Source organism: Cryptomeria japonica, unplaced genomic scaffold (assembly GCF_030272615.1).
Source record: "Cryptomeria japonica unplaced genomic scaffold, Sugi_1.0 HiC_scaffold_15, whole genome shotgun sequence".
NCBI lineage: Eukaryota > Viridiplantae > Streptophyta > Pinopsida > Cupressales > Cupressaceae > Cryptomeria > Cryptomeria japonica.
Genome location: NW_026728837.1, coordinates 1,577,501 through 1,599,862, shown reverse-complemented (window position 1 = coordinate 1,599,862; position 22,362 = coordinate 1,577,501). Strand labels below are relative to the sequence as shown.

General features: G+C 61.0%; 2 non-coding genes across 2 annotated transcripts; both read left to right on the top strand.

Moving 5' to 3' along the window:
- The first annotated feature begins 10,515 nt into the window (after nt 1-10,515).
- LOC131860560 (5S ribosomal RNA) lies at nt 10,516-10,634 on the top strand. The gene has a single exon (XR_009359654.1). It is a non-coding gene; the product is annotated as a 5S ribosomal RNA (ribosomal RNA).
- Nucleotides 10,635-18,464: 7,830 nt separating this feature from the next.
- On the top strand, nt 18,465-18,583 carry LOC131860489 (5S ribosomal RNA). The gene has a single exon (XR_009359584.1). It is a non-coding gene; the product is annotated as a 5S ribosomal RNA (ribosomal RNA).
- The last annotated feature ends 3,779 nt before the right edge of the window (nt 18,584-22,362 follow it).

The following is a 22,362-nucleotide window of genomic DNA, read 5'->3' as shown; positions in this document are numbered from 1 at the left end:
CATCGGACGCGCTTGGGGCCACTACCAGTGACAACCCCTTATCCCGCGATGCGTCCGATACGAAGATAGTTCCAAGGCGGCCGAAGAGCCTCACCGCATAGCAATCGGGGTGCGAGGTGGGGGATGCGGCGAGATGGCCCCAACGGCTAGACGGAAGAGGCCACAGGGCCGCCTCGGAATAGTCCAAGCATCGGACGCGCTTGGGGCGACTACCAGTGACAACCCCTTATCCCGCGATGCGTCCGATACGAAGATAGTTCCCAGGCGGCCGAGGAGCCTCACCGCATAGCAATCGGGGTGCGAGGCGAGGGATGCGGCGAGATGGCCCCAAAGGCTAGACGGAAGAGGCTGCAGGGCTGCCTCGGAATAGTCCAAGCATCGGACGCGCTTGGGGCGACTACCACTGCCAACCCCTTATCCCGCGATGCGTCCGATACACAGATAGTTCCGAGGCGGCCGAGGAGGTGGGGGATGCAGCGAGATGGCCCCAACGGCTAGACGGAAGAGGCTGCAGGGCCGCCTCGGAATAGTCCAAGCATCGGACGCGCTTGGGGCGACTACCAGTGACAACCCCTTATCCCGCGATGCGTCCGATACACAGATAGTTCCGAGGCGGCCAAGGAGCCTCACCGCATAGCAATCGTGGTGCGAGGTGGGGGATGCGGCGAGATGGCCCCAACGGCTAGACGGAAGAGGCTGCAGGGCCGCCTCGGAATGGTCCAAGCATCGGATGCGCTTGGGGCGACTACCACTGCCAACCCCTTATCCCGCGATGCGTCCGATACACAGATAGTTCCAAGGCGGCCGAGGAGCCTCACAGCATAGCAATCAGGGTGCGAGGCGAGGGATGCGGCGAGAAAGCCCCAACGGCTAGAGGGAAGAGGCTTCAGGTCCGCCTCGGAATGGTCCAAGCATCGGACGCGCTTGGGGCGACTACCAGTGACAACCCCTTATCCCGCGACGCGTCCGATACACAGATAGTTCCAAGGCGGCCGAGGAGCCTCACCGCATAGCAATCGGGGTGCGAGGCGAGGGATGCGGCGAGAAGGACCCAACGGCTACACGGAAGAGGCTTCGGGGCCGCCTCGGAATGGTCCAAGCATCGGACGCGCTTGGGGCGACTACCAGTGACAACCCCTTATCCCGCGACGCGTCCGATACACAGATAGTTCCAAGGCGGCCGAGGAGCCTCACCGCATAGCAATCGGGGTGCGAGGCGAGGGATGCGGCGAGAAGGACCCAACGGCTAGACGGAAGAGGCTTCGGGGCCGCCTCGGAATGGTCCAAGCATCGGACGCGCTTGGGGCGACTACCAGTGACAACCCCTTATCCCGCGACGCGTCCGATACACAGATAGTTCCAAGGCGGCCGAGGAGCCTCACCGCATAGCAATCGGGGTGCGAGGCGAGGGATGCGGCGAGAAGGACCCAACGGCTAGACGGAAGAGGCTTCGGGTCCGCCTCGGAATGGTCCAAGCATCGGACGCGCTTGGGGCGACTACCAGTGACAACCCCTTATCCCGCGACGCGTCCGATACACAGATAGTTCCAAGGCGGCCGAGGAGCCTCACCGCATAGCAATCGGGGTGCGAGGCGAGGGATGCGGCGAGAAGGACCCAACGGCTAGACGGAAGAGGCTTCGGGTCCGCCTCGGAATGGTCCAAGCATCGGACGCGCTTGGGGCGACTACCAGTGACAACCCCTTATCCCGCGACGCGTCCGATACACAGATAGTTCCAAGGCGGCCGAGGAGCCTCACCGCATAGCAATCGGGGTGCGAGGCGAGGGATGCGGCGAGAAGGACCCAACGGCTAGACGGAAGAGGCTTCGGGTCCGCCTCGGAATGGTCCAAGCATCGGACGCGCTTGGGGCGACTACCAGTGACAACCCCTTATCCCGCGACGCGTCCGATACACAGATAGTTCCGAGGCGGCCGAGGAGCCTCACCGCATAGCAATCGGGGTGCGAGGCGAAGGATGCGGCGAGAAGGACCCAACGGCTAGACGGAAGAGGCTTCGGGTCCGCCTCGGAATGGTCCAAGCATCGGACGCGCTTGGGGCGACTACCAGTGACAACCCCTTATCCCGCGACGCGTCCGATACACAGATAGTTCCAAGGCGGCCGAGGAGCCTCACCGCATAGCAATCGGGGTGCGAGGCGAGGGATGCGGCGAGAAGGACCCAACGGCTAGACGGAAGAGGCTTCAGGGCCGCCTCGGAATGGTCCAAGCATCGAACGCGCTTGGGGCGACTACCAGTGACAACCCCTTATCCCGCGACGCGTCCGATACACAGATAGTTCCGAGGCGGCCGAGGAGCCTCACCGCATAGCAATCGGGGTGCGAGGCGAGGGATGCGGCGAGAAGGACCCAACGGCTAGACGGAAGAGGCTTCAGGGCCGCCTCGGAATGGTCCAAGCATCGGACGCGCTTGGGGCGACTACCAGTGACAACCCCTTATCCCGCGACGCGTCCGATACACAGATAGTTCCGAGGCGGCCGAGGAGCCTCACCGCATAGCAATCGGGGTGCGAGGCGAGGGATGCGGCGAGAAGGACCCAACGGCTAGACGGAAGAGGCTTCAGGGCCGCCTCGGAATGGTCCAAGCATCGGACGCGCTTGGGGCGACTACCAATGACAACCCCTTATCCCGCGACGCGTCCGATACACAGATAGTTCCGAGGCGGCCGAGGAGCCTCACCGCATAGCAATCGGGGTGCGAGGCGAGGGATGCGGCGAGAAGGACCCAACGGCTAGACGGAAGAGGCTTCAGGGCCGCCTCGGAATGGTCCAAGCATCGGACGCGCTTGGGGCGACTACCAATGACAACCCCTTATCCCGCGACGCGTCCGATACACAGATAGTTCCGAGGCGGCCGAGGAGCCTCACCGCATAGCAATCGGGGTGCGAGGCGAGGGATGCGGCGAGAAGGACCCAACGGCTAGACGGAAGAGGCTTCAGGGCCGCCTCGGAATGGTCCAAGCATCGGACGCGCTTGGGGCGACTACCAGTGACAACCCCTTATCCCGCGACGCGTCCGATACACAGATAGTTCCGAGGCGGCCGAGGAGCCTCACCGCATAGCAATCGGGGTGCGAGGCGAGGGATGCGGCGAGAAGGACCCAACGGCTAGACGGAAGAGGCTTCAGGGCCGCCTCGGAATGGTCCAAGCATCGGACGCGCTTGGGGCGACTACCGTTGCCAACCCCTTATCCCGCGATGCGTCTGATACACAGATAGTTCCGAGGCGGCCGAGGAGCCTCACCGCATAGCAATCGGGTTGCGAGACAGATTATTGGGAAGGGAACCCCCTGGGATGCGGCTCAAGCAGTGCCCAAAGGGACTGGAATGCGGAATCACATCGAGAGACCCAAATGCTATACGAGGGCTCAAATCGAATTATCGATTTGGCCACGACATGGACGCATCGGAACGACTACCTTTGCCGAACCACTCGCAATTGCATCCATACCGAAACCAATAGACATTTCCGTTAGAGCCCTCGCATAGCATTCGGGAATCTCGCATGCCCCTCTAAATCGACCAATGCTGGCGCTCAATGAAAATCCGAGCGCTACCACCGTTCGAGCGCCAGCATTGGTCGAGTTAGAGGGGCACGGGGGAGAATGCTCCAGTCAACACCTCCCCTATATAAGTTATTTGTCCGATTCTCGCACAACCGTAGTCTGCCTCGTCGAATCAAACAACGGTCCCAGATTCCGACTTCCGTTCCGTAGAGACCCAAAAGCTAGATGGAGGCTCGCAAGAAAGAGAGTCGGCGCATAGCAATCGGGTTTCTCGAACGTTTAGGGACCGAGCTCACTTGCGGATAGGGCAAAATCCGCCAAGCAACCCAAAAGCTAGACGGGGGCTCGAATCGAATCGCCTAGGCGGCCACAACAACGACGTGTTGGATCGACTACCAGTGCCAAACCATTCAGCAAGACTAGTCTGTGTCGAGGCCGGATAGAGATTCTCAGAGAGCGCCCGCATAGCATTTAGGAGACCTGCCGCGTCCCTCACACTCGACAAATGGTGGTGCACGTTTATAAATCCGAGCGATCCCAACCCTTTCAAGCACCAACATCGGTCGAGATAGAGGGGCACGGAGGGGGCTGCGTGAGACAACACAGTCCCCTATATAAGTTATTTGTCCGATTCTCACACATCCGAAGAATGGTCATCAAATCGGACAACAGCCCAAACTTCCGACTTCCGTCCCAGAAAGCCCAAGAGCTATCTAAAACGTTCATGGCCGGAACTCGATCGCGGCTATACCAGTCCGCCAAGCAACCCAAAAGCTAGACTGGAGCTCTAGTCGAATCACCTCTGTGGCCATTGCAAGGACGTGTTGGAGCGACTACCATTGCCGAACCATTCCGCAGGTCGAGTCCATACCAAGGCCGCATAGAGATTCACGATGAGCTCCTGCATAGCAATCAGGAGACTTGCCGTGTCCATCACAATCGATAAATCCTGGTGCAAGATTTTTGCATCCGAGCGCTCCAACCAGTCGAGCACCAGCATCAATCGACATAAACGGGCACGGGGGGAGGATGCTCGAGAACACTACCTCCCCTATATAAGTTATTTGTCCGATTCTCAAGCAGCCGAAGTCTGGTCATCGAATCGGGTCAAAGACCACAACTTCCGACTTTACCCACAATGCAAGTCATCGAATCGAACATCGGCCCCCGAGTCGGACTCCATGCGTATGTCAGGTCATCGGACCCAAATTCCGCCTTCCTGCGCATGGCGGGCCATCAATATCAACTCGGTCATCGGACCCAAACTCCGCCTTTTTGCGTATGGCACGCCTTCAAATCGGTCATCGGACCCAAATTCCGCCTTCCTGTGCATGGCGGGCCATCAACATCAACTCGGTCATCGGACCCAAATTCCGCCTTTCTGCGCATGGCACGCCATCAACTCGGTCATCGGACCCAAATTCCGCCTTCCTGCGCATGGCAGGTCATCGGACACAAATTCAGACCTCGCCAATATGCCTACGTATCGAATCGGTCATCGGACCCAACTTCCGACTTCATCCATACTGTAGGGTCTTTGAGGTTGGCGCGGTGCGCTCAACCCAGGGAGTCGACCCATCGAAGCATACACCTCCCCTATATAAGCTATTTGTCCGATTCCCACACCTGTGTAGTTTGCACCTCTGACCAGGACATCGACCCCAACTTCCGAACTCGACTGCAACGACGGCACCAGCGCCTTGGTGCGCACCTTGCGACGCACAGTCCCAACATTCGCCTTCCTGCACATGGCAGGTCATCGGACCCAAATTCCGACCTCGCGAGTATGCCTACATATCGAATCGGTCATCGGACCCAACTTCCGACTTCATCCATACCGTAGGGTCTTTGAGGTTGGCGCGGTGCGCTCAACCCGGGGAGTCGACCCAACGAAGCATACACCTCCCCTATATAAGCTATTTGTCCGATTCCCACACCTGTGTAGTTTGCACCTCCGATCAAGACATCGACCCCAACTTCCGAACTCGCCTCCAACGACCGAACCAGCGCCTTGGTGCGCACCTTGCAACGCACAGTGCCAACATTCGCCTTCCTGCACGTGGCAGGTCATCGGACCCAAATTCCGACCTCGCGAGTATGCCTACATATCGAATCGGTCATCGGACCCAACTTCCGACTTCATCCATACCGTAGGGTCTTTGAGGTTGGCGCGGTGCGCTCAACCCGGGGAGTCGACCCAACGAAGCATACACCTCCCCTATATAAGCTATTTGTCCGATTCCCACACCTGTGTAGCTTGCACCTCCGATCAGGACATCGACCCCAACTTCCGAACTCGACTAAAAAGACCGCACCAGCGCCTTGGTGTGCACCTTGCAACGCACAGTGTCAACATTCGCCTTCCTGCACATGGCAGGTCATCGGACCCAAATTCCGACCTCATGAGCATACCTACTAATCGAATCGGTCATCGGACCCAACTTCCGACTTCATCCATACCGTAGGGTCTTTGAGGTTGGCGCGGTGCGCTCAACCTGGGGAGTCGACCCATCGAAGCATACACCTCCCCTATATAAGCTATTTGTCCGATTCCGACACCTGTGTAGTTTGCACCTCCGCTCAGGACATCGACCCCAACTTCCGAACTCGCCTGCAACGACCGAACCAGCGCCTTGGTGCGCACCAAAAGTGCGCACTTTTGGAGGGCACTTTTCTGCGCTCCAAAGGTGCGCACTTTTGGAGGGCACTTTTTGGAGGGCACTTTTCTGCGCTCCAAAGGTGCGCACTTTTGGAGGGCACTTTTTGGAGGGCACTTTTCTGCGCTCCAAAGGTGCGCACTTTTGGAGGGCACTTTTTGGAGGGCACTTTTCTGCGCTCCAAAGGTGCGCACTTTTGGAGGGCACTTTTTGGAGGGCACTTTTCTGCGCTCCAAAGGTGCGCACTTTTGGAGGGCACTTTTTGGAGGGCACTTTTCTGCGCTCCAAAGGTGCGCACTTTTGGAGGGCACTTTTTGGAGGGCACTTTTCTGCGCTCCAAAGGTGCGCACTTTTGGAGGGCACTTTTTGGAGGGCACTTTTCTGCGCTCCAAAGGTGCGCACTTTTGGAGGGCACTTTTTGGAGGGCACTTTTCTGCGCTCCAAAGGTGCGCACTTTTGGAGGGCACTTTTTGGAGGGCACTTTTCTGCGCTCCAAAGGTGCGCACTTTTGGAGGGCACTTTTTGGAGGGCACTTTTCTGCGCTCCAAAGGTGCGCACTTTTGGAGGGCACTTTTGTGCACTCCAAAGGTGCGCACTTTTGGAGGGCACTTTTCCTGTGCTCCAAAGGTGCACACCTAGGTGAGCACCTTCGACCACACCTTGTAGCACACCAAACTCTGACTTTCGACTTCATCCGCAATGCAGGGTCTTTGAGGTTGGCGCAATGCGCACAACCAGGGGAGTCGACCCATCAAACCCAACACCTCCCCTATATAAGCTATTTGTCTGATTCTCATACATGCGTAGCCTGCAGGAGCAATTAGGACATCGACCCCAACTTTCGGCTTCTAAACGAAAACAAGGTCTTTGAGGTTGGTGTAATGCGAACAACTAGGGGAGTCAACCCATCAAACCCAACACCTCCCCTATATAAGCTATTTGTCTGATTCTCATACATGTGTAGTCTACAGGAGCAATTAGGACATCGACCCCAACTTTTGACTTCTTAACGAAAACAAGGTCTTTGAGGTTGACGTAATGCGCACAACCAGGGGAGTCGACCCATCAAACCCAACACCTCCCCTATATAAGCTATTTGTCCGATTCTCATACATGTGTAGCCTGCAGGAGCCATTAGGACATTGACCCCAACTTTTGACTTCTTAACGAAAACAAGGTCTTTGAGGTTGGCGTAATGCGCACAACCAAGGGAGTTGACCCATCAAACCCAACACCTCCCCTATATAAGCTATTTGTCTGATTCTCATACATGTGTAGCCTGCAACAACGATTAGGACATCCACCCCAACTTCTGAATTCGTCTGCGTTGACCGCACCAAAGGTGCACGCCTTGGTGCTCACCAAAATCCGACTTCCGACTTCTTCTGCTATGCGGGGTCTTTGAGGTTGGCGCAGTGCGCACAACCAGGGGAGTCAACCCACCGAATGCAACACCTCCCCTATATAAGCTATTTGTCTGATTCTCATACATGCGTAGACTGCAGCAATGATTAGGACATCCACCCCAACTTTTGACTTCTTAAACAAGACAGGGTCTTTGAAGTTGGTGCAGTGCACACAACCAGGGGAGTCGACCCATCAAACGCAACACCTCCCCTATATAAAGCTATTTGTCCGATTCTCATACGTGTAGTCTGCAGCAGCGATTAGGACATCGACCCCAACTTCCGAATTCGTTTGCATTGACCGCACCAAAGGTGCACGCCTTGGTGTGCACCCTGGAGTGCACTTTGGTGCTCACCTCGGTGCACACTTTGGTGTGCACCTCGGTGTGCACCAAAGGTGCGCACCTTGGAGCGCACCAAAGGTGTACACTTTGGAGCGCACCACATAGGGTCTTTGAGAGGTTGGCGCAGTGCGCACACCAAGGTGGGTGTTGAGGTGCGTGCCGAGGTGGGTGGGTGCTAGGGTGCGCTCCATGGTGGGTGCCAGGGTGGGTGCGTGCTAGGGTGGATTCCAAAGAGGGTCATAGGGTGGGTGCCAAGGTGGGTTGGTGATATAGTGGGTTCAAAGGTGGGTACTAGGGTGGGTTCCAAGGTGGGTCACAAGTTGGGTGCCAGGATGCGTGGGTGTTAGGTTGGGTGCCAAGGTGGGCTCCTGCGTGGGTGGGTGCTAGGGTGGGTTTCAAGGTGGACGCGAGGGCGGGTGCCAAGGTGGGTAACAAGTTGGGTGTTAGGATGGGTGAGTGCTAGAGTGGGTGCCAAGGTGGGTGGGTGCTAAGGTGGATGCCAAGGTGGTTCACAGGGTGGGTGGGTTCTAGGGTGAGTTCCAAGGTGGGTCACAGGTTCAGTGCTAGGGTGGGTGTCAAGGCGGGTGTCGAGGTGCCTGGGTGCTAGGGTGTGGATGCCAATGTGGGTCATAGGGTGGGTACTAGGGTGGGCTGCAATGTGGGTGCCAAGGTGGGTAACATGCTCGGTGGGTTCTAAATTGGGTGCCAGGGTGGGTGTGCACCCACCTTGCCCGAGGTGGGTGCCAAGGTGCCAGTGTGGGTGGGTGCTAAGGTGGATGCCAAGGTGGGTGAGAAGGTGGGTGATAGGTTGAGTGGTAGGATGGGTGGGTGCCAAGATGGGTCACAGGGTGGGTGCAAGGGTGGGTAGGTGCTAGGGTTGGTGTCAGGGTGGGTGGGTGCTAGGTTGGGTTCCAAGGTGGGTGCGAGGGTGAGTGTCAAGGTGGGTCACAGGTTAGGTGCTAGGATGGGTGAGTGCTAGGGTGCAAAGGTGCCAGGGTGGGTGCTAGGATGGGTCGATGCTAGGGTGAGTGGCAAGGTGGGTCCACAAGTGTCAAGGTGGGTGCCGAGGTGGGTGCCAAGTCGGCGACTGCTATGGTGGATGCCAAGGTGGGTCACGGGGTGGGTGCCAAGTTGCTAGGTTGGGTTCCAAGGTGGGTGCCAACGTGGGTGCTAGGGTGCGTGGGTTAAAGGGTGTGTCACAACGTGGGTGCCAGGATGGGTGCGCACCCACACTGGCCAAGACGGGTGCGGGTGCAAGGTTGGGTTCCAAGCCCGGTCACAGGCTGGGTGCTAGGATGGGTGGGTGCCAAGGTGGGCACCAGGGTGGGTGCACCCACCCTGGCCAAGGTGGGTCACGGGGTGGGTCCTAGGGTGGGTAACGGGGTGGGTACTAAGGTGCGTGCCAAGGTGGGTCATAGGGTGGGTGCCAAGGTGGGCACCAGGGTGGGTGTGCACCAACCCTAGCCAGGGTAGGTCACGGGGTGGTTGTCGGGGTGGGCGTCAAGGAGCCAAGGTGGGTGGCAAGTAGCCAAGTTGCGTGCCAAGGTGGGTGTCCGGGTGGGTGCCAAGGATCCAAGGTGGGTGCCAAGGAACCAAGGTGGGTGTCTGGGTGGGTGCCGAGGTGGGAGCCAGGGTGGGTCCCAAGGTGAGTGCAAAGGTGGGTGCCAGGGTCAAGGTGAGTGCCAATGTGGGTTCCAAGGTGCCAGGGTCAGGGTGAGTGCCAATGTGGGTTCAAAGGTGCTAAGTTGGGTGCGAGGTTGGGTGCGAGGGTGGGTGGGTGCCAAGGTGTGCTAGGTGGAAGCCCGGGTGGGTCGGCATCCCATGGGTGTCGAGTTGGGTGCCTGATGGGTGCTTCTTGTCAAGTTTTAGTCGTCGGGACTCATTTCGAGCCTTAGAGGTCGTTTCTTGTCCGGTTGCCCTGTCTTCGACCTGGGAACCCAATTTTGGTCCTCGGGTCCCATTTTTTTTTGTCTCGCATCCCACTTTTGGCCTGTGGCCTTTTCGGGGTCGATTCTCGTTTTGGGCATCAGAGCATGTTTCTTCTCCTAAAACCCAATATTTGTTTATTAAGTCTCGGAACACATTTTTGTTCTCGTGGACCCATCATGGGTCTTGGAACGCATTTGTGGTCCTTGGGTCCCATTTTGCATCCCGAAACTTGTGTTTTGGTGCTTGATCCCTATTTTGGGTGCCCACCTTGCACCAAGTGCGCACCCGGGGCAAACCGAGCGCCTTGGTGCACCGGGGCAAGATCGAGCGTGCACCCGAGGCGCCCCGAACATGCACCAAGGTGCACTCGGCCCACATGTGAGCGCAGGTCGTTGCGCCCGAGGTGGTGTGTGGGCACCGCGTTGCAGACGGGACACTGCACGCACACGACGCCCCCTCCAGGTGCACGCACGTAGGCCGGGCCGGGTGCACACCCGACGCCCTAGCAAGGTGCGCGCACCCGGGCAGGGCTCACACTTGGCGAACGGGGCGCACTTCGCGAGGGAGGGTGTGCACCTCGACGGGGGTGGGTGGCCGGGGTGGATTCGCACGTGGGTCGCGGTTTGCTAAGTACACACTGCGACAAGCTCATAACGGGTGCGATCATACCAGCATTAGTGCACCGGATCCCATCAGAACTCCGCAGTTAAGCGCGCTTGGGCCGGAGTAGTACTGGGATGGGTGACCTCCCGGGAAGTCCCGGTGTTGCACCCTTTTTTAGTTTTTCGCCGGGCGTCGCAATGCTATTTGAATAAACCTTTTGCCCGTTTGCGTTCTCGTCGGGGCCGGGCCGGGCCGGGGTGCGCTGCCCGCACTACCGCGCGCGCGGGGGCGACACCGAGCGCGCACCCGAGGCACCCCGAGCACACAGGCCACGGTGCAACCCGGGCGTTGTGCGCGCACCCCGGTGCGCCCGAGGTGCTGCGCGCGCACCCAGGTGAAATCGGTGTGCACCTCGGCCAGTGCGCGCTCGGTCGAGTCGCGCACGTTGGCCAAGGTGCACGGTGATGTTTCTTACTCTAAGGTTCCGCACCAGACGCCCGGGACAGGTGAGCGAAGCTGGGCGGGGCCGGGTGCGCGGCCGGGGCAGGTGCACGCAGCTGGAGAGAGCTTTGGAGCACACTTCGGAGCGCACCAATGATGCGCTCCATTCAAAAGTTTCCTGAAAAGGCAAAAAAAGTTGAGATTATAGAATTTCCCACTTGAGAGATTGTAAAAAAAAAAAATTTAAAATGAAGGAAACGCGGGTGCCAAGGTGTGCGCAGCCCAGCCAAGGTGTGCGCACCAAGGCGCCCACCCTGGCGAAGGTGCACGCAAGGTGCGCACCCGAGGCAAACCGGACAATTAACCCAACTTTCGACTTCGCGCGCACCTTGGAGCGCACTTCGGAGCGCTCCTTGGTGCGCACCAATCTTGGGCACCTCGGAGTGCACCATGGCGCCCACCAAGGTGCGCACCCGGGGCAAACCGAGCTCCGACTTCGTGCGCACCTTGGAGCGCACGAAAGGTGCGCACCATGGCGCCCACCAAGGTGCGCAGCCCAGCCAAGGCGTGCGCATCAAGGTGCGCACCCTGGCGAAGGTGCGCACCCGGGGCAAACCGAGCTCCGACTTCGTGCGCACCTTGGAGCGCACAAAAGGTGCGCAACCCAGCCAAGGTGTGCGCACCCCGGTCAAACCGAGCTCCGAATCGTGCGCACCAGAGGTGCACGCCATCGTGCGCACCTTGGAGCACACTTCGGAGCCCTCCTTGGTGCGCGCCGATGTTGCGCACCTCGGAGCGCACCCGGGGAAAACAATGCAATTAACCCGACTTTCGACTTCGTGGGCACCTCGGAGCGCTCTCGGGTTCGCACCTCGGAGCACACCGAGGTGCGCACCTTTGATGCGCTGCCTTCACCAATTTCCAGAAAAGGCAAGAAAACATTGAGAAGGTGTGCGCACCGAGGTGCCCACCCTGGCGAAGGTGCACGCGAGGTGCGCACCCGGGGCAAACCGGGCTCCGACTTCGTGCACGCCGCACCTTGGAGCACACTTCGGAGCGCTCCTTGGTGCGCACCAGGGCGCGCAACCCAGCCGAGGTGCCCACCCCGGCGAAGGTGCACGCGAGGTGCGCACCCGGGGCAAACCGGGCTCCGACTTCGTGCACGCCATGGTGCCCACCGCGGCGAAGGTGCACGCGAGGTGCGCACCCGGGGCAAACCGGGCTCCGACTTCGTGCACGCCGCACCTTGGAGCACACTTCGGAGCGCTCCTTGGTGCGCACCATGGTGCCCACCAGGGCGCGCAACCCCGCCGAAGGTGCACGCGAGGTGCGCACCCGGGGCAAACCGGGCTCCGACTTCGTGCACGCCGCACCTTGGAGCACACTTCGGAGCGCTCCTTGGTGCGCACCATGGTGCCCACCAGGGCGCGCAACCCCGCCGAAGGTGCACGCGAGGTGCGCACCCGGGGCAAACCGGGCTCCGACTTCGTGCACGCCATGGTGCGCACCGCGGCGAAGGTGCGCACCCGGGGCAAACCGGGCTCCGACTTCGTGCACGCCGCACCTTGGAGCACACTTCGGAGCGCTCCTTGGTGCGCACCAGGGCGCGCAACCCAGCCGAGGTGCCCACCCCGGCGAAGGTGCACGCGAGGTGCGTACCCGGGGCAAACCGGGGTCCGACTTCGTGCACGCCGCACCTTGGAGCACACTTCGGAGCGCTCCTTGGTGCGCACCATGGTGCCCACCAGGCCGCGCAACCCAGCCAAGGTGTGCGCACCAAGGTGCACGCGAGGTGCGCACCCGGGGCAAACCGGGGTCCGACTTCGTGCACGCCGCACCTTGGAGCACACATCGGGGCGCTCCCGGGTTCGCACCGGCGTTGCGCACCGTGGTGGGCACCTCGGAGCACACCAAGGTGGGCAGCGAGGTGCGCACCTTTGATGCGATGCCTTCACTAATTTCCATAAAAGGCAAAAAAAAAACGAGATTTTAAAATTTCCGTTTTGAAAGATAGTGAGAAAAAGGGAATGCTGGTGCCATCTTGAGCCCGCCCTGGTGCGCAGCCCAGCCAAGGTGTGCGCACCAAGGTGCCCACCCTGGCGAAGGTGCGCGCCCGGGCAATTAATCCAACTTCCAACTTCGCGCGCGCCAGGGTGGGAGCGCACCCAACAACCGGGCCTGGGAAGAGCCAATGCGAGAAACCCCACCAAACGCTCTGACAAAAAAAGAGGGGGCGCTCCAGTAACCCCGCTTCGGAGCGCACCCTGGGCAAACCCAGCCAAGGTGCCCACCCCGGCCAAGGTGCAGGCGAGGTGCGCACCCGGGGCAAACCGGGCTCCGACAACGTGCACGCCGCACCTTGGAGCACACTTCGTAGCGCTCCCGGGTGCGCACCTCAGAGCACACCAAGGTGGGCAGCGAGGTGCGCACCTTTGATGCGCTGCCTTCACTAATTTCCAGAAAAGGCAAAAAAAAAAGGAGATTTTAAAATTTCCGTTTTGAAAGATAGTGAAAAAAACGGAACGCGCGTGCCATCTTGAGCCCGCCCTGGTGCGCAGCCCAGGTAAGGTGCCCACCCTGGCAAAGGTGCGCACCCGGGCAATTAACCCTACTTCCGACTTCGTGCGCGCCAGGGTGGCAACCGGGCCTCGGAAGAGCCAATGCGAGAAACCCCACCAAACGCTCCGACAAAAAAAGAGGCGGCGCTCCAATAACCCCGCTTCGGAGCGCAGCCGGGGCAAACCCAGCCAAGGTGCCCACCCCGACGAAGGTGCACGCGAGGTGCGCACCCGGGGCAAACCGGGCTCCGACAACGTGCACGCAGCACCTTGGAGCACACTTCGAAGCACTCCCGGGTGCCCACCGGCGTTGCGCACCGTGGTGGGCAGCGAGGTGCGCACCTTTGATGCGCTGCCTTCACTAATTTCCAGAAAAAGGCAAAAAAAAATGAGATTTTAAAATTTCCGTTTTGAAAGATAGTGAAAAAAAAGGAACGCGGGTGCCATCTTGAGCCCGCCCTGGTGCGCAGCCCAGGCAAGGCATGCGCACCAAGGTGCCCACCCGAGGTGCACACCCGGGGCAAACCGGGCTCCGACTTCGTGCAGGCCGCACCTTGGAGCACACTTCGGAGCGCTCCTTGGTGCGCACCATGGTGCCCACCAGGGCGCGCAACCCAGCCAAGGTCTGCACACCAAGGTGCCCACCCCGGCGAAGGTGCACGCGAGGTGCGCACCCGGGGCAAACCGGGCTCCGACTTCGTGCACGCCATGGTGCCCACCGCGGCGAAGGTGCACGCGAGGTGCGCACCCGGGGCAAACCGGGCTCCGACTTCGTGCACGCCGCACCTTGGAGCACACTTCGGAGCGCTCCTTGGTGCGCACCATGGTGCCCACCAGGGCGCGCAACCCAGCCAAGGTGTGCGCACCAAGGTGCACGCGAGGTGCGCACCCGGGGCAAACCGGGGTCCGACTTCGTGCACGCCGCACCTTGGAGCACACATCGGAGCGCTCCCAGGTTCGCACCAGCGTTGCGCACCTTTGATGCGCTGCCTTCACTAATTTCCAGAAAAGGCAAAAAAAAACGAGATTTTAAAATTTCCGTTCTGAAAGATAGTGAAAAAAACGGAACGCGGGTGCCATCTTGAGCCCTTCCTGGTGCGCAGCCCAGGCAAGTTGTGCGCACCAAGGTGCCCACCCTGGCGGAGGTGCGCGCCCGGGGCAATCCGGGCTCCGACTTCGTGCACTGCATGGTGCCCACCAAGGCGCGCAACCCAGCCAAGGTGCCCACCGCAGCGAAGGTGCACGCGAGGTGCGCACGCGAGGTGCGCACGCGAGGTGCACACCCGGGGCAAACCGGGCTCCGACTTCGTGCACGCCGCACCTTGGAGCACACTTCAGAGCGCTCCTTGGTGCGCACCAGGGCGCGCAACCCAGCCGAGGTGCCCACCCCGGCGAAGGTGCACGCGAGGTGCGCACCCGGGGCAAACCGGGCTCCGACTTCGTGCACGCCATGGTGCCCACCGCGGCGAAGGTGCGCACCCGGGGCAAACCGGGCTCCGACTTCGTGCACGCCGCACCTTGGAGCACACTTCGGAGCGCTCCTTGGTGCGCACCATGGTGCCCACCAGGCCGCGCAACCCAGCCAAGGTGTGCGCACCAAGGTGCACGCGAGGTGCGCACCCGGGGCAAACCGGGGTCCGACTTCGTGCACGCCGCACCTTGGAGCACACATCGGGGCGCTCCCGGGTTCGCACCGGCGTTGCGCACCGTGGTGGGCACCTCGGAGCACACCAAGGTGGGCAGCGAGGTGCGCACCTTTGATGCGATGCCTTCACTAATTTCCATAAAAGGCAAAAAAAAAACGAGATTTTAAAATTTCCGTTTTGAAAGATAGTGAGAAAAAGGGAATGCTGGTGCCATCTTGAGCCCGCCCTGGTGCGCAGCCCAGCCAAGGTTTGCGCACCAAGGTGCCCACCCTGGCGAAGGTGCGCGCCCGGGCAATTAACCCAACTTCCAACTTCGCGCGCGCCAGGGTGGGAGCGCACCCAACAACCGGGCCTGGGAAGAGCCAATGCGAGAAACCCCACCAAACTCTCTGACAAAAAAAGAGGGGGCGCTCCAGTAACCCCGCTTCGGAGCGCACCCTGGGCAAACCCAGCCAAGGTGCCCACCCCGGCCAAGGTGCAGGCGAGGTGCGCACCCGGGGCAAACCGGGCTCCGACAACGTGCACGCCGCACCTTGGAGCACACTTCGTAGCGCTCCCGGGTGCGCACCTCAGAGCACACCAAGGTGGGCAGCGAGGTGCGCACCTTTGATGCGCTGCCTTCACTAATTTCCAGAAAAGGCAAAAAAAAAAGGAGATTTTAAAATTTCCGTTTTGAAAGATAGTGAAAAAAACGGAACGCGCGTGCCATCTTGAGCCCGCCCTGGTGCGCAGCCCAGGTAAGGTGCCACCCTGGCAAAGGTGCGCACCCGGGCAATTAACCCTACTTCCGACTTCGTGCGCGCCAGGGTGGCAACCGGGCCTCGGAAGAGCCAATGCGAGAAACCCCACCAAACGCTCCGACAAAAAAAGAGGCGGCGCTCCAATAACCCCGCTTCGGAGCGCAGCCGGGGCAAACCAAGCCAAGGTGCCCACCCCGACGAAGGTGCACGCGAGGTGCGCACCCGGGGCAAACCGGGCTCCGACAACGTGCACGCAGCACCTTGGAGCACACTTCGAAGCACTCCCGGGTGCCCACCGGCGTTGCGCACCGTGGTGGGCAGCGAGGTGCGCACCTTTGATGCGCTGCCTTCACTAATTTCCAGAAAAAGGCAAAAAAAAATGAGATTTTAAAATTTCCGTTTTGAAAGATAGTGAAAAAAAAGGAACGCGGGTGCCATCTTGAGCCCGCCCTGGTGCGCAGCCCAGGCAAGGCATGCGCACCAAGGTGCCCACCCGAGGTGCACACCCGGGGCAAACCGGGCTCCGACTTCGTGCAGGCCGCACCTTGGAGCACACTTCGGAGCGCTCCTTGGTGCGCACCATGGTGCCCACCAGGGCGCACCCGAGGCAAACCGGGCTCCGACTTCGTGCACGCCGCACCTTGGAGCACACATCGGAGCGCTCCCAGGTTCGCACCAGCGTTGCGCACCTTTGATGCGCTGCCTTCACTAATTTCCAGAAAAGGCAAAAAAAAACGATATTTTAAAATTTCCGTTCTGAAAGATAGTGAAAAAAACGGAACGCGGGTGCCATCTTGAGCCCTTCCTGATGCGCAGCCCAGGCAAGTTGTGCGCACCAAGGTGCCCACCCTGGCGGAGGTGCGCGCCCGGGGCAAACCGGGCTCCGACTTCGTGCACTGCATGGTGCCCACCAAGGCGCGCAACCCAGCCAAGGTGCCCACCGCAGCGAAGGTGCACGCGAGGTGCGCACCCGAGGTGCACACCCGGGGCAAACCGGGCTCCGACTTCGTGCACGCCGCACCTTGGAGCACACTTCAGAGCGCTCCTTGGTACGCACCAGGGCGCGCAACCCAGCCAAGGTGCTCACCCCGGCGAAGGTGCACGCGAGGTGCGCACCCGGGGCAAACCGGGCTCGGACTTCGTGCACGCCGCACCTTGGAGCACACATCGGAGCGCTCCCGGGTTCGCACCAGCATTGCGCACCTTTGATGCGCTGCCTTCACTAATTTCCAGAAAAGGCAAAAAAAAGAAAAAAATGAGATTTTAAAATTTCCGTTTTGAAAGATAGTGAAAAAAACGGAACGCGGGTGCCATCTTGAGCCCGCCCTGGTGTGCAGCCCAGGCAAGTTGTGCGCACCAAGGCACCCACCCTGGCCAAGGTGGGTCACGGGGTGGGTCCTAGGGTGGGTAACGGGGTGGGTACTAAGGTGCGTGCCAAGGTGGGTCATAGGGTGGGTGCCAAGGTGGGCACCAGGGTGGGTGTGCACCAACCCTAGCCAGGGTAGGTCACGGGGTGGTTGTCGGGGTGGGCGTCAAGGAGCCAAGGTGGGTGGCAAGTAGCCAAGTTGCGTGCCAAGGTGGGTGTCGGGGTGGGTGCCAAGGATCCAAGGTGGGTGCCAAGGAACCAAGGTGGGTGTCTGGGTGGGTGCCGAGGTGGGAGCCAGGGTGGGTCCCAAGGTGAGTGCAAAGGTGGGTGCCAGGGTCAAGGTGAGTGCCAATGTGGGTTCCAAGGTGCCAGGGTCAGGGTGAGTGCCAATGTGGGTTCAAAGGTGCTAAGTTGGGTGCGAGGTTGGGTGCGAGGGTGGGTGGGTGCCAAGGTGTGCTAGGTGGAAGCCCGGGTGGGTCGGCATCCCATGGGTGTCGAGTTGGGTGCCTGATGGGTGCTTCTTGTCAAGTTTTAGTCGTCGGGACTCATTTCGAGCCTTAGAGGTCGTTTCTTGTCCGGTTGCCCTGTCTTCGACCTGGGAACCCAATTTTGGTCCTCGGGTCCCATTTTTTTTTGTCTCGCATCCCACTTTTGGCCTGTGGCCTTTTCGGGGTCGATTCTCGTTTTGGGCATCAGAGCATGTTTCTTCTCCTAAAACCCAATATTTGTTTATTAAGTCTCGGAACACATTTTTGTTCTCGTGGACCCATCATGGGTCTTGGAACGCATTTGTGGTCCTTGGGTCCCATTTTGCATCCCGAAACTTGTGTTTTGGTGCTTGATCCCTATTTTGGGTGCCCACCTTGCACCAAGTGCGCACCCGGGGCAAACCGAGCGCCTTGGTGCACCGGGGCAAGATCGAGCGTGCACCCGAGGCGCCCCGAACATGCACCAAGGTGCACTCGGCCCACATGTGAGCGCAGGTCGTTGCGCCCGAGGTGGTGTGTGGGCACCGCGTTGCAGACGGGACACTGCACGCACACGACGCCCCCTACAGGTGCACGCACGTAGGCCGGGCCGGGTGCACACCCGACGCCCTAGCAAGGTGCGCGCACCCGGGCAGGGCTCACACTTGGCGAACGGGGCGCACTTCGCGAGGGAGGGTGTGCACCTCGACGGGGGTGGGTGGCCGGGGTGGATTCGCACGTGGGTCGCGGTTTGCTAAGTACACACTGCGACAAGCTCATAACGGGTGCGATCATACCAGCGTTAGTGCACCGGATCCCATCAGAACTCCGCAGTTAAGCGCGCTTGGGCCGGAGTAGTACTGGGATGGGTGACCTCCCGGGAAGTCCCGGTGTTGCACCCTTTTTTAGTTTTTCGCCGGGCATCGCAATGCTATTTGAATAAACCTTTTGCCCGTTTGCGTTCTCGTCGGGGCCGGGCCGGGCCGGGGTGCGCTGCCCGCACTACCGCGCGCACGGGGGCGACACCGAGCGCGCACCCGAGGCGCCCCGAGCACACAGGCCACGGTGCAACCCGGGCGTTGTGCGCGCACCCCGGTGCGCCCGAGGTGCTGCGCGCGCACCCAGGTGAAATCGGTGTGCACCTCGGCCAGTGCGCGCTCGGTCGAGTCGCGCACGTTGGCCAAGGTGCACGGTGATGTTTCTTACTCTAAGGTTCCGCACCAGACGCCCGGGACAGGTGAGCGAAGCTGGGCGGGGCCGGGTGCGCGGCCGGGGCAGGTGCACGCAGCTGGAGAGAGCTTTGGAGCACACTTCGGAGCGCACCAATGATGCGCTCCATTCAAAAGTTTCCTGAAAAGGCAAAAAAAGTTGAGATTATAGAATTTCCCACTTGAGAGATTGTAAAAAAAAAAAATTTAAAATGAAGGAAACGCGGGTGCCAAGGTGTGCGCAGCCCAGCCAAGGTGTGCGCACCAAGGCGCCCACCCTGGCGAAGGTGCACGCAAGGTGCGCACCCGAGGCAAACCGGACAATTAACCCAACTTTCGACTTCGCGCGCACCTTGGAGCGCACTTCGGAGCGCTCCTTGGTGCGCACCAATCTTGGGCACCTCGGAGTGCACCATGGCGCCCACCAAGGTGCGCACCCGGGGCAAACCGAGCTCCGACTTCGTGCGCACCTTGGAGCGCACGAAAGGTGCGCACCATGGCGCCCACCAAGGTGCGCAGCCCAGCCAAGGCGTGCGCATCAAGGTGCGCACCCTGGCGAAGGTGCGCACCCGGGGCAAACCGAGCTCCGACTTCGTGCGCACCTTGGAGCGCACAAAAGGTGCGCAACCCAGCCAAGGTGTGCGCACCCCGGTCAAACCGAGCTCCGAATCGTGCGCACCAGAGGTGCACGCCATCGTGCGCACCTTGGAGCACACTTCGGAGCCCTCCTTGGTGCGCGCCGATGTTGCGCACCTCGGAGCGCACCCGGGGAAAACAATGCAATTAACCCGACTTTCGACTTCGTGGGCACCTCGGAGCGCTCTCGGGTTCGCACCTCGGAGCACACCGAGGTGCGCACCTTTGATGCGCTGCCTTCACCAATTTCCAGAAAAGGCAAGAAAACATTGAGAAGGTGTGCGCACCGAGGTGCCCACCCTGGCGAAGGTGCACGCGAGGTGCGCACCCGGGGCAAACCGGGCTCCGACTTCGTGCACGCCGCACCTTGGAGCACACTTCGGAGCGCTCCTTGGTGCGCACCAGGGCGCGCAACCCAGCCGAGGTGCCCACCCCGGCGAAGGTGCACGCGAGGTGCGCACCCGGGGCAAACCGGGCTCCGACTTCGTGCACGCCATGGTGCCCACCGCGGCGAAGGTGCACGCGAGGTGCGCACCCGGGGCAAACCGGGCTCCGACTTCGTGCACGCCGCACCTTGGAGCACACTTCGGAGCGCTCCTTGGTGCGCACCATGGTGCCCACCAGGGCGCGCAACCCCGCCGAAGGTGCACGCGAGGTGCGCACCCGGGGCAAACCGGGCTCCGACTTCGTGCACGCCGCACCTTGGAGCACACTTCGGAGCGCTCCTTGGTGCGCACCATGGTGCCCACCAGGGCGCGCAACCCCGCCGAAGGTGCACGCGAGGTGCGCACCCGGGGCAAACCGGGCTCCGACTTCGTGCACGCCATGGTGCGCACCGCGGCGAAGGTGCGCACCCGGGGCAAACCGGGCTCCGACTTCGTGCACGCCGCACCTTGGAGCACACTTCGGAGCGCTCCTTGGTGCGCACCAGGGCGCGCAACCCAGCCGAGGTGCCCACCCCGGCGAAGGTGCACGCGAGGTGCGTACCCGGGGCAAACCGGGCTCCGACTTCGTGCACGCCGCACCTTGGAGCACACTTCGGAGCGCTCCTTGGTGCGCACCATGGTGCCCACCAGGCCGCGCAACCCAGCCAAGGTGTGCGCACCAAGGTGCACGCGAGGTGCGCACCCGGGGCAAACCGGGGTCCGACTTCGTGCACGCCGCACCTTGGAGCACACATCGGGGCGCTCCCGGGTTCGCACCGGCGTTGCGCACCGTGGTGGGCACCTCGGAGCACACCAAGGTGGGCAGCGAGGTGCGCACCTTTGATGCGATGCCTTCACTAATTTCCATAAAAGGCAAAAAAAAAACGAGATTTTAAAATTTCCGTTTTGAAAGATAGTGAGAAAAAGGGAATGCTGGTGCCATCTTGAGCCCGCCCTGGTGCGCAGCCCAGCCAAGGTGTGCGCACCAAGGTGCCCACCCTGGCGAAGGTGCGCGCCCGGGCAATTAACCCAACTTCCAACTTCGCGCGCGCCAGGGTGGGAGCGCACCCAACAACCGGGCCTGGGAAGAGCCAATGCGAGAAACCCCACCAAACGCTCTGACAAAAAAAGAGGGGGCGCTCCAGTAACCCCGCTTCGGAGCGCACCCTGGGCAAACCCAGCCAAGGTGCCCACCCCGGCCAAGGTGCAGGCGAGGTGCGCACCCGGGGCAAACCGGGCTCCGACAACGTGCACGCCGCACCTTGGAGCACACTTCGTAGCGCTCCCGGGTGCGCACCTCAGAGCACACCAAGGTGGGCAGCGAGGTGCGCACCTTTGATGCGCTGCCTTCACTAATTTCCAGAAAAGGCAAAAAAAAAAGGAGATTTTAAAATTTCCGTTTTGAAAGATAGTGAAAAAAACGGAACGCGCGTGCCATCTTGAGCCCGCCCTGGTGCGCAGCCCAGGTAAGGTGCCCACCCTGGCAAAGGTGCGCACCCGGGCAATTAACCCTACTTCCGACTTCGTGCGCACCAGGGTGGCAACCGGGCCTCGGAAGAGCCAATGCGAGAAACCCCACCAAACGCTCCGACAAAAAAAGAGGCGGCGCTCCAATAACCCTGCTTCGGAGCGCAGCCGGGGCAAACCCAGCCAAGGTGCCCACCCCGACGAAGGTGCACGCGAGGTGCGCACCCGGGGCAAACCGGGCTCCGACAACGTGCACGCAGCACCTTGGAGCACACTTCGAAGCACTCCCGGGTGCCCACCGGCGTTGCGCACCGTGGTGGGCAGCGAGGTGCGCACCTTTGATGCGCTGCCTTCACTAATTTCCAGAAAAAGGCAAAAAAAAATGAGATTTTAAAATTTCCGTTTTGAAAGATAGTGAAAAAAAAGGAACGCGGGTGCCATCTTGAGCCCGCCCTGGTGCGCAGCCCAGGCAAGGCATGCGCACCAAGGTGCCCACCCGAGGTGCACACCCGGGGCAAACCGGGCTCCGACTTCGTGCAGGCCGCACCTTGGAGCACACTTCGGAGCGCTCCTTGGTGCGCACCATGGTGCCCACCAGGGCGCGCAACCCAGCCAAGGTCTGCACACCAAGGTGCCCACCCCGGCGAAGGTGCACGCGAGGTGCGCACCCGGGGCAAACCGGGCTCCGACTTCGTGCACGCCATGGTGCCCACCGCGGCGAAGGTGCACGCGAGGTGCGCACCCGGGGCAAACCGGGCTCCGACTTCGTGCACGCCGCACCTTGGAGCACACTTCGGAGCGCTCCTTGGTGCGCACCATGGTGCCCACCAGGGCGCGCAACCCAGCCAAGGTGTGCGCACCAAGGTGCACGCGAGGTGCGCACCCGGGGCAAACCGGGGTCCGACTTCGTGCACGCCGCACCTTGGAGCACACATCGGAGCGCTC